The sequence below is a fragment of the Elephantulus edwardii genome, unplaced genomic scaffold (genome assembly GCF_000299155.1).
Source record: "Elephantulus edwardii isolate Elephantulus edwardi_28Jun2011 unplaced genomic scaffold, EleEdw1.0 scaffold00035, whole genome shotgun sequence".
Classification (NCBI taxonomy): Eukaryota; Metazoa; Chordata; class Mammalia; order Macroscelidea; family Macroscelididae; genus Elephantulus; species Elephantulus edwardii.
In genome coordinates, this window is record NW_006399785.1 from 16,425,964 (window position 1) to 16,441,290 (window position 15,327).

A 15,327-nucleotide genomic window follows, 5' to 3' on the forward strand; every position below is an offset into this window, starting at 1 on the left:
AAGTCTGCTTTTAGTGACCTCTCCAGGGTACTGAAGAGCAATGGTGTCACTCTGGAGACTAAGGTGAGTCTGATACAGGTTATGATCATTGCAATCACTTGTTATGCATCAGAGAGTTGGACAATGCCTAGGAAGGATAGAAGGAGAATTGATGCCTTTGAGCTGTGGTGCTGGAGAAAAGTATTGAATGGGCCATGGACTGCCAAGAAAACAAACAGAGTCATTCTGGAGAGGGTTAAACCAGGCTGCTCTTTGGAGGTAAGGATTCTGGAGCTTTGTCTGACATACTTTGGACATGTTGTAAGGAGGGACAGGTCCTTAGAGAGGGACATCATGCTTGGGATGGTGGAGGGACGGTGCAAGAGGGGAAGGTCCTCTAGAAGGTGGATTGATTCAGTGACTGGGGTAATTGGGATGGGAGTGTCAGAGGCATTGCAATTGGCACAGGATAGAGCAGGGTTTAGGGCTGGTGTACATAGGGTCGCTATGAGTTGCAAGCAACTAGATGGCACATAACAACAACAACAACGTGTTGGAATTAATTTTTAACATTTTATATTCCTAAGACAGAACACAAACAGAGGCCCCGTCCAAAGAAGATAAAGCCTTAGGTGCCAGTGAAGATTCTCAGTTCCAGGAAAACTATTTCTATCTCATTTGGAAAACACCGAACACAGGTTTGATTCCACCACTTAGACTATGCGTGTTTGAGGCACCATTTCTCCCATCGAAGAATTGCCTGTACTGAGACAGCATCTGGATAGACACCAAGGCAATATCCCGGTTACGAATCATACGCTTAAGGCTTTCGTACTGATGTTCCACAAACACTGTAGATGAGTTATTTTATCTCTCTTTATCTATAAAATGGGCATTAAAACATGTCACCCACACCGTTTAGATGTCAGGGAAAAGAATCAAGAAAATAGGAATGGGAAGCTCTTTGTGAATTAAAGACACAATTTAAATATTTCTCACCAGCTTGTGGGAGAGAAATCACGTGTAGTTATCACTATGCCAGTTAGAGGGGTACCGCGTTCTGAATGACAAAACATACACAAAAGACAGTGACTCATGGTCAGGGCTAGGAAGGGGCAGAACATATCCGGGCAAAACTTCCTGAGTTAAGCACAAATGGCAGCATTCGTGGACAGATGGGTTTGAGAAAGGGATGAGGAATTCTGGAGCCATCACGGCTGAGGAATTGAAAAGTGATGCTCCTGCGGGCATGCGGTTCCGGACCACCAGGTGCTCCCTGGGAGAAGGATGGGCAATCTCCTCTCCTGCCATTAACTGTCTCTGAAACCCTGCCAGAGTGTCAGCTATGGGTTGCTTCTAACTTGACGGTACAACAAACACAGTGTTGTTACGTGCCGCCGTGTCGACTCTGACTCATAGTGACTCTATGTACAATATAATTCAGGATCTTGCCCTATCCTGAGCCAGTCTCACTGACTTTGACATGCATCTACCCCCATGACCCTAGTCACTGAGTCAATCCACCTCATCTAGGGTCTTTCTTTCTTGTGATCCTGATGTCACATTCATCTTTATATAGTCCAGTTTTTTGAATAATTTGTTCAGTATACAAACTGATGAGGTATGGGTAACAGATACAACCCTGACCCTGACCTTTCCTGATTTTAAACCATTCAGACTTCCCTGGTGGTTGGAAAATACAGTCTTGATGACACACATGAGGCTGGAGATGGCATGACCGAATTTTGTCAATCACTGATTGATTCTTTGCTAATACCTTTTTAAATAAGCATAAATGGTGACTATACACATGAACCTCACCTCAGGTTGGCTACATCTGTGGAGTCAATGGAAATGCTCAACATCAGCAGCCAAACGTGGCTGGAGACTGACTGTTTATTAGTTAGTTCACTAAACACTATGTTTTCCAGACTCATCCATGTTTGTAGTGTTTCACAAGTTCATTGTTTTTCAATGCTTTGCAATATTCCATTGTGTGGATACACCATAGTTTCTCTCTCCATTTTGTTTGTTGATGGGCACTTGAACTGCTTCTATTTCTTTGCTCTTCTGACTAATGCTGCAATAAACATGGTGAGCATATATCTATTTGTGTTGCAGCTCTGATTTCCCAGTAGTGCGATGGCTCGATCAAATGGTATTGCTATTTTATACTGTTTGAGGAGGTACCAGACTGCCTTCTATAACAGTGTTACCATTTTACACTCTGACTAGTAGTGCAAGAGGCTCCCAATCTCTATACAGCCTCAGGAGCATTTGTCATTTGCTCTCCTGCTGAACTTTGTTACTGTTGTTGGGGTGTTTTTTGTTTTGCGTCTTTCTAATAGCTAGTGATTTTGAGCATTTTTTTCATGTGTTTGTTGGCCATGTTATTTGTTCTTTGGTTAAGAATCTTTTCATAGCCTCTGCCAATTTGGTTTTTTATGGTGCATTACCTTGTATATGTCTACAAGATCGAATTGGTTTAACTGAATGATTTAGTTCTTCTGCAACTTTGTTGAGTTTCTTTCTAGTCATCCTATCTTTCTCTGAGAGTGGTGCAATAAAATCTCCAGCTACTATTGTGATGACAGTTATTTCTTTGTTTTTCAAGTCTGTTAATATTTGTTCCATGTATTTTGAAGATTTATCACTTGGAGAGGCGATATTAATTATGGTTATGCCCTCTTGCTCTATATTGACACTTTGAACATTATTTAGTGTCCTTTTTTGTCTTTTATGCTGCTTTTTACCCTGAAGTCTATTTCATCAGAGATTAACATTGCTACTCGTGATGGTGTTTTGGTTTGTGGTTTGTTTTTTTTTAATATTTCCTTGATGTGTGTATGCATGTTTATATATATATATATATATATATAAATACATATATATATAAATACATATATATATATATAATTACCTTTTGAATTTTAGTCTAGCTTTATTTTCACTTCTCAGGTGTGCCTCTTACAGAGAGCATGTTGATGAGGTTTTTAAAAAAAAAATCCAGTATTATAATCTATTCTCTTCACTGGTGCATTTAAATTATTTACGTTCGATGTGATTTTTGAGAGGCAAGGTTTGATTACTGTCATTTTGTCAGATCCTTTTTCTGTCATTGCTGTCATTACTTTGATCAATCCACTTTTCTGTGTTGTCTCTGTGTGAAGGGTTTCCTTTAGTTGGTCTTGTTCTTATGATCTCTCTTAATTCCTCATTTTCGAAGAATAGCCTAATCTCTTCATCATATTTTATGGAGAGTTTTGCTGGGTACAGGATTCTTGGGTGGAACTTTTTTGTTTTACTGTTTAGTGTAGACTCTCCCACTGTCTTTTTGTTGACTTGATTTTTCCTGAGAAATTGGAACTTAATCTTATTTGCTCTCCTTTATAGATAGCTTTTTGTGTTTTTTTTTCTTGTGGTTCTTCCAAATTCTCTCCCTTGATTCTGGAGAATTGTACAATACTATAAGCCTTGGTGTTTTTCTATTGAGGCCTATTTTATTTGGGTTTTATTTCATTTCTTGAATGTGTATTTTTTTTAAGTTTTCATTTCTGATTCAGGCCATTGTGTTCCCAATTGTTTGTTATGTATCAGAAAGCTGGACAATGAATAAGGGTGACAGGACAATAATTGATACCTTGGTGTTGTGGTGTTGGACGGCCAAGGGAACTATCAGATCTGTCCTAGAGATGGTGAAATCAAGCTGCTCCTTGGAGGCAAAGATTTTGAGATTCTGTCTCACATACTTTGGGCATGTTGCCAGGAGGGACCATCATGCTTGGAGGGTGGAGGGACAATGCAGGAAAGGAAGACCCTGGTTGAGATGATGGAAACAGTAATTTGGTTGAAAAGGGTAGGTGAGACAGTGAGATAGGCTCAGGATAGAGGAGAATTCAGAGCTATTGTGCATAGGGTTACTATGAGTTGTAGTTGACTTGATGACATAAAACAAGAATAACAACAGCAACAACATCATATATTTCGCTCTAGTAACTCTTCCATAGTTTTCTTGTTCAATTTGTTTTCTTTTTCCTGTTCTGGAATACCAATTACACATATGTTATTCCTCTTGATGGTATCGCATATTCTTTTATTAGATGTCATTTTTGTTTTATACTAATTTACTTACAAAGATTGAATACAGTGTTTTCCACACCAGATCTTTCCCATTTCCTTTACTTATCACACAGTTCTTAAGTTTTCTTCATTTTCTTTTCTTTTAGTCTCTACCTTTTCTCTACCATATCAATGCTGAGAGCTCTAGCTTCTTTTTCATTGATTCTGTGTTCCATTTTTAAAATTCTGTTTTTCTGTCCCTCCATGTTGATAGTTTCTGAGATTTTGGTCGTCTTATTCAGGATTATTATTTCTTGGTTTTGTATAGTTTCTATTACTTCATGGTCACCCCCCCACCCCGTTTTATCTTCTGTTTCTTGTTGAGTTCTTCTAGCGTTTTGTCTGTAACTTCCCTCATATTTTTCTTTCATCCCATAAAAACTTGATTATAGTTGTCAACTTCATGCCAGTGAATGTTATTACCCTTTCTTCTTCTAGGAGATCTACTGACTCTGTGTTTTGATCACTGCTTTTGAGCGACTTTATTTTATGTATGTATGTATGTATGTATGTATGTATGTATGTATGTATGTATGTATATGTATGTATTTGTTTGATGTTGTTGACTTTTTCTGGGACGTTTCAGTTGTGGTGTTTTTGAAGGTTTATTTTATAACCTCCTTTTTTTTCCTGATGTGTGCATTATAGCCAATCAAGTATCTATCTAATTATCTGTTTGTTACCTGTGCAATACTGTTGGTTGAGGGGGACTAGTTGTTGATGGATGATGTTTAATGATGGACCGGTAGGGGTATATGCTGAAGCCTACTCTTTCTTTCCTGCCACTTTCTAGAAGGATGGGTGGGGTGGGGCTTGCTGCCTCAGATTCCAGTCAACAGAACATGTCACAGAGTGATCAGGGGCAAAGTTTGCTGTCTCACTTTCCAGTAGGCAGTGAGATTCATGTGGGTCTATCTGGGCAGAGTTTCTTGGCTCAATTTCCCATCAGTGGAGCATTTCATGAGGTGTCCAGTGGTGTGGGGCTTGCTGCCTCCCAATTTCAAAGTTTTAACAGACAGATGCAGTTCTGGAAGTTCTCACTAGCATATGTCAAGAAATTTGGAAGACAACTACCTGGCCAACTGACTAGAAGAGATCCATATTTATTCCCACTCTAAAAATAAATAAAAGGAAGATTATCTAACAGAATATAGATATTATTGAACAATATAATTAATGTTCAATGTAGACTGTCAGAGGAACAAAAAAAAATCTATGTCATAGTCAGAGAGCTCCTTAGAAGCAAAGATAATTAAACGCCATCTCACATATCTTGAACATGTTGAAAAAGAACATCATTCTAGGAAAAGCAAAGGATCAGAAGACAGGAACACCTTTAATAGATGGATTGACACAGAGTTTTAACAATGATCTTGAGCATATAAAAAATAGTGAGAATGGTGCATGATAGGGATAGGTTCAGACGTGTTGTTTGTAGTATTGCTATGAGCTCTAGTTGATTCAATGACAATTAACAATAGCTTATATAACATCCAAATAAAGTCTGTCTAAAGATTATTATAAAAAATTTGGAATAGCACATTGACAGGAAATTGCCAGAAATTCAAGCCGGATTCAAAAGAGGCTGTGACATGAGGGATATTGTCACTGAAGTCAGATGGATCCTGGCTGAAAGTAGATAATATCAAAAAGTTTTTTACTTGTGTTTTATTGACTATGCAGAGACATTTGATTGTATGCGTCTGAACCAATTATGGATAATATTGAGACCAAGGAATATTTCAGAATAATTAACTGAGCTTATTTTGAAAAGTAAATATTGGCTTATTCTTTTATTATTCATTGTCTTCACTAGAAACTGATTGTGTGTTGGATACTGTATATATGTGGTCATGCAAAGGACTACAAATTGAACATGATACCTGCAGACTCCTTTCTCACAAACTTGGTGTAATGAAAAAAGATTTCTATTATTGAAAGATCAGTTTTGATGAGATTAATTCAGATATTCGTCTTGGACTAAATAAGGATGCTTTGAGTCTGAATTGACTCCATGACAACTAACAACAATTCTAGTATAAATTTCTTATTGTTGTTGTTATAAGCTGTTGAGTCAAGCACAACTCATAGTGATCCTATGAACAACAGATCTGAATTCTGTCCTGTCCTGTGTCATCCTCATCATCTCCGATACACTTGAACCCATTGCTGCTGCAGTCACTGTGTCAATCCATCTTACTTAGGGCTTTCCTCTCATTCCCAGATGCTCAATCTTCCCAAACGTCGTGTCCGCTTTCCAAGGAATAGCCTTTGGTAATAGCATGTCCAGGGTATGTGAGAGGAAGCTTCACTATCTTTCCTTCCAAGGAGCATCCTGGCTGCCCTTGGGGTATCCAGAACTCTTCTCCAACAATACAGTTAGAAGCATCAATTCTTCTGTCATCTGTATTCATCGTTCATCTCTTAGATGCACAGCAAGTGATTTAAAAGACTTTGGTCTGAATCAGGCACACCTTACTACTCAAACTGATATCAATACTCCTCAGTAATTTGGAGAGACCCTTGACAGTAGACTTTCTCCATTCAATACGACTCCTGATCTCTGGACTGCTGTTACCAAGAGGGTTGATTTTGGATCCAAGTAAGATGAAATAATTGAGAATTTCAATCTTTTCTCCATCTCTCATGTTGCTTATCAGTCCAGTGGTGACAAATTTTGTCTTTGTGTCATTTTTGTAAAATTATATAAAAGACAATTTTTCAGTAGACAAGGAAAGTTAACTTTATAATTCACCATCTATGCTCATTTAATAGCTTGCAATACTCTGATTACATTTGTGGCTTGCAGTTTTGGACAAAGCAAACGTTTTCCCTTGTCTCCTAGCAGCTATGAATATTTTCACTGAATAAAGTTTTGAAGAAGGTTTTATTCATGCAGGAAGATTTTAGAACTATGTAGAGATATGTAGCATATTACTCTTAGACTCAAGAGCCACATCACTAAATCTAAGTAATTCTAGAAGTTCCACGAATTATTTATCACAAGAGTATTTTGAAGCACATCCAAAGGCAACACGACTTAGTATATGAATTGGTTTTCTAAGGTTTCCATAAGAAAATACCCCAAAATGAAATTACCTAGAATAACAGAAATTCATTCTCATATAGTTTTTGAAATTAAAAGCTTGAATTAAGGGTTTCAGCAGACCATACTTTCTTTGAAGGCTTGGAGGTGAATAATTTCCACGACTCTTCCAGTTTCTGGTGGTTGCCAGAATTCTTGGCATTCCTCGACTTATAAATTAATTTCTTCAGTATCTGCTTCTATAATATTTATCTCCATGTGACTTTCTCTATGTGTATTTTCTTTCCCCTTTCCATCCACTTGATGTGGGTTTGTTTTTGTTTTGTTTTTTAAAATAAAGTGCAAGTCATTGGATCAGAACCTACCTGTTATAGGAGTGACAAAATAATGGATAGGAACCCGGTTCTATTCTGACATACATGGAATCTTGATGACTTGGAATTGCCTTGATGATAAATAGTTTGTCTTGGTTTTGGTATAATAGTATGATTTCATGGTAACTTAGTATGTCATATCTGTAAAGACCACAATCACAGGTATGGGTCACGAGGACTTGAAAATATTTTTTTGAGGGGATAAAAAAATAAACCTACAACAAAAGGGACACGCCTCCAAGCCAAGAAAAGCCATCTATTGAGAAAAATCATTGGAAGCAAGAAGAGAATTGTGGAACTAACTCACCCTCAGAGCCTCCAGAAAGAACCCACCTTGTTAACACCACTTTATTAGACTTTGGGTCTTCAAAACCATAAGTGAAGAAACCATTTTTGGCTAAAGCCACCCAGTGAGTAGAAATTTATTACAGTAGTCCTGAGCTGTGGTGCTGGAGAAGAGTACTGAGTATTCCATGGATGGCTAGGAGAACAGGTTCATCCTGAAAAGCAGACTAAGCTGCTCCTTGGAGGCAAGGATTCTGAAGCTTCGTCTGACTTACTTTGGATATGCTGCAAGGAGGTACCAGTCCTTGGAGAGGGACGTCATGCTTGGGAGAGTGGAGGGATGGCGCAGGAGAGGAAGACCCTTGATAAGATGGATTGATTCAGTGACTGGGGTAATGGGAGCAGGTGTGTCAGAGACAATAAGATTGGCACAGGATAGAGCAGGGTTTAGGGCTGTTATAAGCAGGGTCACTAGGAGTCACAAGTGACTGAATGGATCATACAACAACAGCGACCACAATCCTGGGAAACAAATACAGTAGGTTAGTGTTTTTGCTAGGTGTCCTTGAGGCGACTATGACGGAAAGTTACCCCTGAACAGCAGATTGAAACCTTGCCCTGTCCTGTGCCATCCTTACAATCTCTGCCATTTGAAGCCTATTGTTGGAGTCCCTGTGTCGGTACATTTTGTGGAGGATTTTCTTCTCTTTCCTTCTGTCACGGATTGAATTGTTCCCTCTCAGACTATGTCACCTTGACTGGCCATACTCCTTGGTGGTTTTTTAAATACATAAAGATGCACATTGGCAGTATGTAATGATAGTATTGGTGCATATTGGTAGTTGTGGTTATGTGCCTTCGAGTCGTTTGTGATTCATAACGATACTGCTCTCCAGACTGACATCATTGCTCTTTGGTACTTTGGAGAGGTCTCTGACAGTAGATTTTCCCACAGCAATTAATCTTTTAATTTCCTGGCTGCTGGTATCAAGAGTGTTGATTGTGAAGCCAAGCAAACTGAAGCTGTCAACAGTCCTAATCTCTACACCATCTCTCATGATGCTTTCAATAGGCCCAGTGGGAAGAATCTTTGTTTTCTTGATTTTGAGCTTCAATCTATGTTGAATACTGTAGTCCTTGACGTTCTTGAGCAAGCACTTCAGTTTCTCCTCATTTTCAGTTAACAGGATTGTGTCATCTGCGTAATGCAGATTGCAGATATGTCTTCCTCCAATCCTGATGCCACGTTTTTCTTTATAGAGAGCCCAGCCTTCTGGATAATCTGTTCTGCATATACATTGATAAAGTATGGAGACAGGACACATCCCTGACATACACCATCCCCATTCCTTGCTCTGTTGTGAAGACTGCCTCTTGGTCCAAGTATAAGTTTTACATAAACATAATCTAGTGTTCCGGGATTCCCATTCTTCTCAGAGTTAGTCACAGTTCATTGTGATCCATGCAGTCAATGAAACACAGATAGATATTCCTTTGGTACTCTCTGTTTTCATCCAAGACCCACCTAACATTAGCTATACTATTCCTGGTAGCACGGCCTCGTCTAAACCCAGCTTGAACTTCTGGAAGTTCTCTGTTGATGTACTTGTTCCATAATTTTTTTATAATTTTCAGCAGAATCTTGCTTGCATCTGATATTTATAAAATTGTTTATTTCCACACTCTGACAGGTCACCTTTCTTTAGAACGGGAACAAATATAGATCTCCTCCAGTCAGTTGGCCAGGTGATTGCCCTCCTGATTTCTTGGCACAACTTAGAGTTTGTTTTTGTAATTATGACAATGATGTAATAATTTCTAAGAGCTGGTCTGAGTTATCCATGAGTTGTAAGTGGATTAAAGAGATGGAACACCCTTGCTTAGGTCACAGTTCTGAGCTGATGTAAGAGAAGGCTTTTTGGGTGTCATCTGGGTCATTTTTTTCTTGTACAAGAGAGAGAAATTATTAGAGAAGGAAGAATCTCAATACAATCAAGAAAAGAGAATCAGAATTGTTTTATTTCCTTTGGACCAAAGTCTTTGTACTGAGAAATTCCTAGATCCAAAGGAAAATTAATGTTCCTAGAACTGATTCCCTGAATTTAGACTTCCATTTTCCTAAATTGTGAGAGAATAAATTTATCTTTGGTAAAGCCATCTCCTTGTTGTATTCTGTTAGAACAGTACTATATAATTCTAAGATACTTGTCTGCATTGTTTTGCATCTCAAAACTTTGTGTCTTATCATGCCTTTCATTGCAAATCCCTGTATCATCTTTCGCCATCCTGAAAGCAGGTCAGTTACTTGTGACAGACGTCTATTAGCTTGAACGAGTTAAGACTGGTTGGCCTGGCCGTGTGTACAACATCTGGCCTACACTCACTTACAGAGGACCTAAACATCTAATTTTATTTTTGGTAAGAATGCTTTGCAGCTGAAAATGGAAATTACAATAGGAAATCGTGGCTGGCAAGGGAAAAGAGTCATTTGGGGTAATATCGCTCATAATTAGGGTAATTTTGATGAGCTCAGATCTTGTAGAATTCCCACACGTCGCAGTAGACGGGGGTCAGACGAGTGTGCTCACTAAAAGGCACAGGCAGTGCTGTTCTCGCCTCTCTTCTTCACAGCCCTCATGGTCAACTTTACAGCAGTCAAGTTGCTGCTTCCAAGAGACATTTCACTCTACCCTTTCATGAGTAATTAGAAGTCTAACCACTTAAGCCAGAAGCACAGGAGGACTGAGGCTAAGGCTGGTCATGGTATTCCATTTTATCCTGGAGGTTTCCTGCTGCATTGATGAAAAATGTGCATGATATTCTCAGTCCCACAAAAACCTGATAACTTAGAATTAAAATAGATGTTATTGTTGTTGTTAAGTGCCATCAAGTCATAGGAGACTCATGGCAACCCTATGAATGAAAGACCTGAACATATGAATAATATTCTTCATTTCTCCATTTTTATAGGTTTTCTGGAGGCAAGCTATTTCCGAAGTGGATGCCATTCCTGCTTCCAAGCTTGTTTGAATCGGGGAGCGCCACCAAACACTGTTCACCAGGGGTAACCATTACTGCATTTGACACATCAGTGTCACAGTGTCCAGCTTCACAGCAACCACGAGTTACCTCTACACAGCAAGTGGACACACCAAGGCTGTATGACCTAGAAGAATGTTTGACCAAAAACAATTAAAAACAGGCCCCAGGGCTGCGGATTAAAGTCACCCACCTTTGGCTGGGTAACATCACTTTCTGTCCACTGGGCCAACTGATCTCTCTCTATGCTGTTGTTGTGGCGACCCTATGAACGAAAGACCTTAACACTTGTATAACTTTCATCCTCTCTCCAGGTTCATAGGGTTTCTGGAGGCAAGCTATTTTGGAAGTGGATTCCACTCCTGCTTCCAAGCTTGTTTTAATCGGAGAGCTCCACTAAACACTGTCCACCACACACTAGCCCCCAGCCTGCAGACGTGGATGAACATTTCAGTATTTTACAATTCTGGCACGCGGCAATGCTGGCAGACTCTGGGCCAGAGACCCCCAATTCATCTGGCAAGTCCCCTCTGCTGACACATGTAGCAGATATCTTTTGTTCTCCTGTAACATCTTGGAGATCTTTATGAAAGTGAGTTTCTCCCTCAGCTTTATGTGGTGATGTTTAACATCATTAAGACTTGTGTCTTCTCTCTAGTGACAGTGGGCAGTTATAATGTTGGGGTGTACATCTGTGTGTTCTGCTTTGTGTGTAGGCAAATGAGAGAGGGTCTTGAGTGGCACACATAGTTAAGCACTCAATTTGGTGCTTAACGGAGAAGTTTGAAGTTTGAGACTCTCAGAGACATTTCAAAGACAGGCATGGCAATCTGTTTTCAAAAGGTCACAGCCCTGAAGACCTTTTAGAAAAGTTCCATTCTTCAAATGTGGCACCTCCATGAGCTGGAATTGACTTGACTGTGACTTACAATGGTAACAAAGCCATGTGGAGATGTGAATCTGTCAAACACACCCTCCATCCCACCCTCCACAGTTCAACCATTTAACAACCTTGTTCAGGATCCTTTTGGGAGACTTGCCTTTGAAACAAAGAATGATGTGATGGGTTATTGTTGTTATGCGCCATTGAGTTGCCTGAGACTCATAGATAACCTAGACACCATAGCTCTGAAACGGCTTTCTTTGAGCCAGTCTCATTGTCTCTGACCCACCTACCTCCATTACCCTAGTTACTCTGTCAATCCATCTCGTCCAGGACTTTCCTCGCTTGCGCTGTCCCTCTACCCTTCCAAGCATGATGTCCTTGTGGGTGGAATTGTTTCATTTCATAAGCAGATGCTGATATGAGTGATGACTTTGCAATTAAGTCTATTGATGTTGATGCTTCAAAGTGCTGGCTGCGGAGAGGGAGGCTTAGGATTGTTCGATGCCGTCAAATACACCAAGTCACAAAGACTGTGGAACAGAGCAGAACCTTGACTGATCTTATACCATCTTCACAATTTCCGCTCGGCCTCAGTCCATTTTTGCATTCCCTGTGCCAATCCATTTCTTGGAAAGTCTGTCTCGTTTTTTGTTCTCTCTCTTTTTTCTTTTCTTTTCTTCTTTTTTTTTTTTTTTTACTTTCTGCTTTTCTAAACATGGTATCCTTTTCCAGAGACTGGCCCTTCCTGATAACATGCTCAAGGTACTTTATGAGATGAATCCCACCAGCTTGTCTAAAAGGAGTGCCTTGGATTTGTTTTTTGCCAAAGTTGTTCTTTTTGAAACTGTTGGTTTATTCAATACACTTTGTCAACACCACAGATCAAAGGCATTGATTATTCTTCAGGCTTTCTTATTCATTGCAGGAGGAAGAAAATAATCAAGGATTATTTAAAGTTGTTTTCATTTGGGTCATTTCTTTTTCTAATTAATATTTTGATCAGTCATGTTGCATAGTGTTTCATGCAAGTTTAATTTTCCTAACACTTCCTTCATGTATGTTGGGGATTTCCCCTCTTACAATCATCTTACTAATAACTCCATTTGTGAAAGCGTTTGTAAGCCAGCTGCTTCATGCCTGATAGCCCTTTTAGAGAGCCAATTTTGGATTTGCCGATCTCCATCAAACCTGTACTCGGAGGAAACAAGCAGGTCTCTTTTCCTGAAGAATCCTTTGTTCAACTCGGAAACTTTGAGTATTTGCGTCCACAAGCAGAGTCCACTCCACAGCAAGCCAGCAGGTTGCTTGCGGCATAGATCATCTTCTCTTCTTCTGGTTGAGGTACCGGTCATCTCATCCTCAGCCATCGATGGTTAGGTTCCAATGGGCATCAGCTACAAGCCTAGGAGTCCACACTTCTCCTCATATTCCAGATCTGTTGGTCCCCTCACTTAGCCCTAGCTTTAACATGGGGCCAAATCAATAAGCCAGGGGTCCTCATGACCGTGCTTCTCAAGACAACAGCCCTCACCTGCTTCTCCACACTTCTGTGCTTGTTAGATGGGCAGTGCTGAAGGAACACGTCCACACTCAGCCCGTTTCTCCATTGTTGTGCTGCTCCCACTTCCTCTCTTGAGGATCAAGGTGATCGCTACGAGTGCGTATACTCCAACCTCACGTCTTGGAAGTGGGCTCTGATGAACACCAACGTTGCCCTGCCTCAGAAGCCAAGCAGCTTTTCCGAGTTATTAAAAGACAATCTATCCTTTCCTTTAATTTTAGAAGAATTTATTTTTAAAAGGATGGACAACTTTTATTTATTTGAGTGAAGATTTACAATGATTTTTGATGCAAGCTTTTATAGACATTTTCTTTTATAAAAATAATTGCCGTCAATAATTTTTTTCTTTATTATACTAGCTTATTTATAAAATTCTAGTCCTTTTTTTCCAGAGTAGATTCTTTCAATTTCCCTCACACTACCCATGTAATTGTACAACTCCATGATTAATCCCCTCTTCCCCCCTGTACATCCTCATTCCTCTGCTCCCACTGATCCCCAACTTGGATCATTATACTCATTTGACAATAATGGTTTTATGAATATTTGTCCTTGTGGAACTGAGTGAGTTCACTCAACATAATGCTCACCAGTCTCTCTCCCATGTTAGATACTAATTTACAGGATCATTGCTCCTCTGTACTGTGCAGTATCCCATTGTGTGGATGTACCATAATTTCTCAATTCATTCATTTGTGGTTGGACATCTGGGCTGTTTCCATGTTCTTGTGATGGTGAATAATGATTTATGAACATTGGTACAAGTCTCCATTTGTGCCTCAGTTCTCATTCTATCAGGATTTATTCCAAGTAGTGGAATAGCTGGTTCATATAGAATTTCTGTGTTCAACTTTTTGAGGAAGCATCAAACTGCCTTCCAGAATGCATGTACCATTTTACAATCCCACCACCAATGTATAAGGTTTCTCTACACATCCTCGCCAACATTTATTACTTGCTGTCCTGTTAAACTTTGCCACTGTTACTGGAGTGAGATGGTACCTTATTGTGGTTTTGATTTGCATCTCTCTTTTACCAGTGTTTGAGCATTTCTTCATGTGTATGTTTGCCATTTCAATATTTTCCTGTGTGAAAATTCTTTCCATGTCTTTTGCACATTTTGCAATTGGCTTATCAGTATTTTTCTTGTGGAGGCCCAGGAGTATTCTGTAAACTTCTGGTATGAGACTTTTGTCTGAGACAGTATTACTAAATGTTTGTTCCAAGTTGGTAAGTTTTCTTTTCACCATGTTGGAAAAAGTTTTTGATGTACACTCGTATTTAATCTTTAGAAGATCCTATTCATCAGTTTTATCCTGTTTAGATTGTGAATTTCTGGCTGCATTTGACAGTCTCTTGGACTAGCACTTCTAAGCTCAATTTCAGTTTGTCTCTTACAAACTTTATAGTTTTGGGCTTTACTACCAGCTCTCTGATCCACCTTGAGTTAATTTTTGTGTATGATGTGAGTATGGATCCTGTTTCAGCTTTCTGCAGGGGTAATTCCAGTTTTGCCAGTACCATTTGTTGAAAAGGTTGTCATTTCCCCATTTGATAGCTTTAATTTCCTTGTCGAATATCAGTTGACCATAGATGTTGTTGTTGTTATGTGCTGTCGAGTTGCCTGTGACTCATAGTGACCCTATGTACAACAGCCCTAAACTCTGCTCTGTCCTGTGCCAATCGCACTGTCTCCAACACTCCCATCCCAATTACCCCAGTCACTGGATCAATCCACCTCATAGAGGGCCTTCCCCTCCTGCGCTGTCCCTCCACCCTCCAAGCATGATGTCCTTCTACAAGGACCGATCTCTCCTCACAACGTGTCCAATCCTATGACCATAGATAGCTGGGTCTATTTCTGGGTTCTTGAATGTGTTTCATTAGTCTATGTGCCTGTCATTGTATCAGTATCGTGCTTTTTGGTTATTACTGCTGTGTAGTAGGCTTTGACATCAGAGAGTGCTAGGCCTCTCAGCTTGTTTTTGTTTCTCAGGAGAGTTTTGCTTATTTGGTATTTATTGTCTCTCGAAATAAA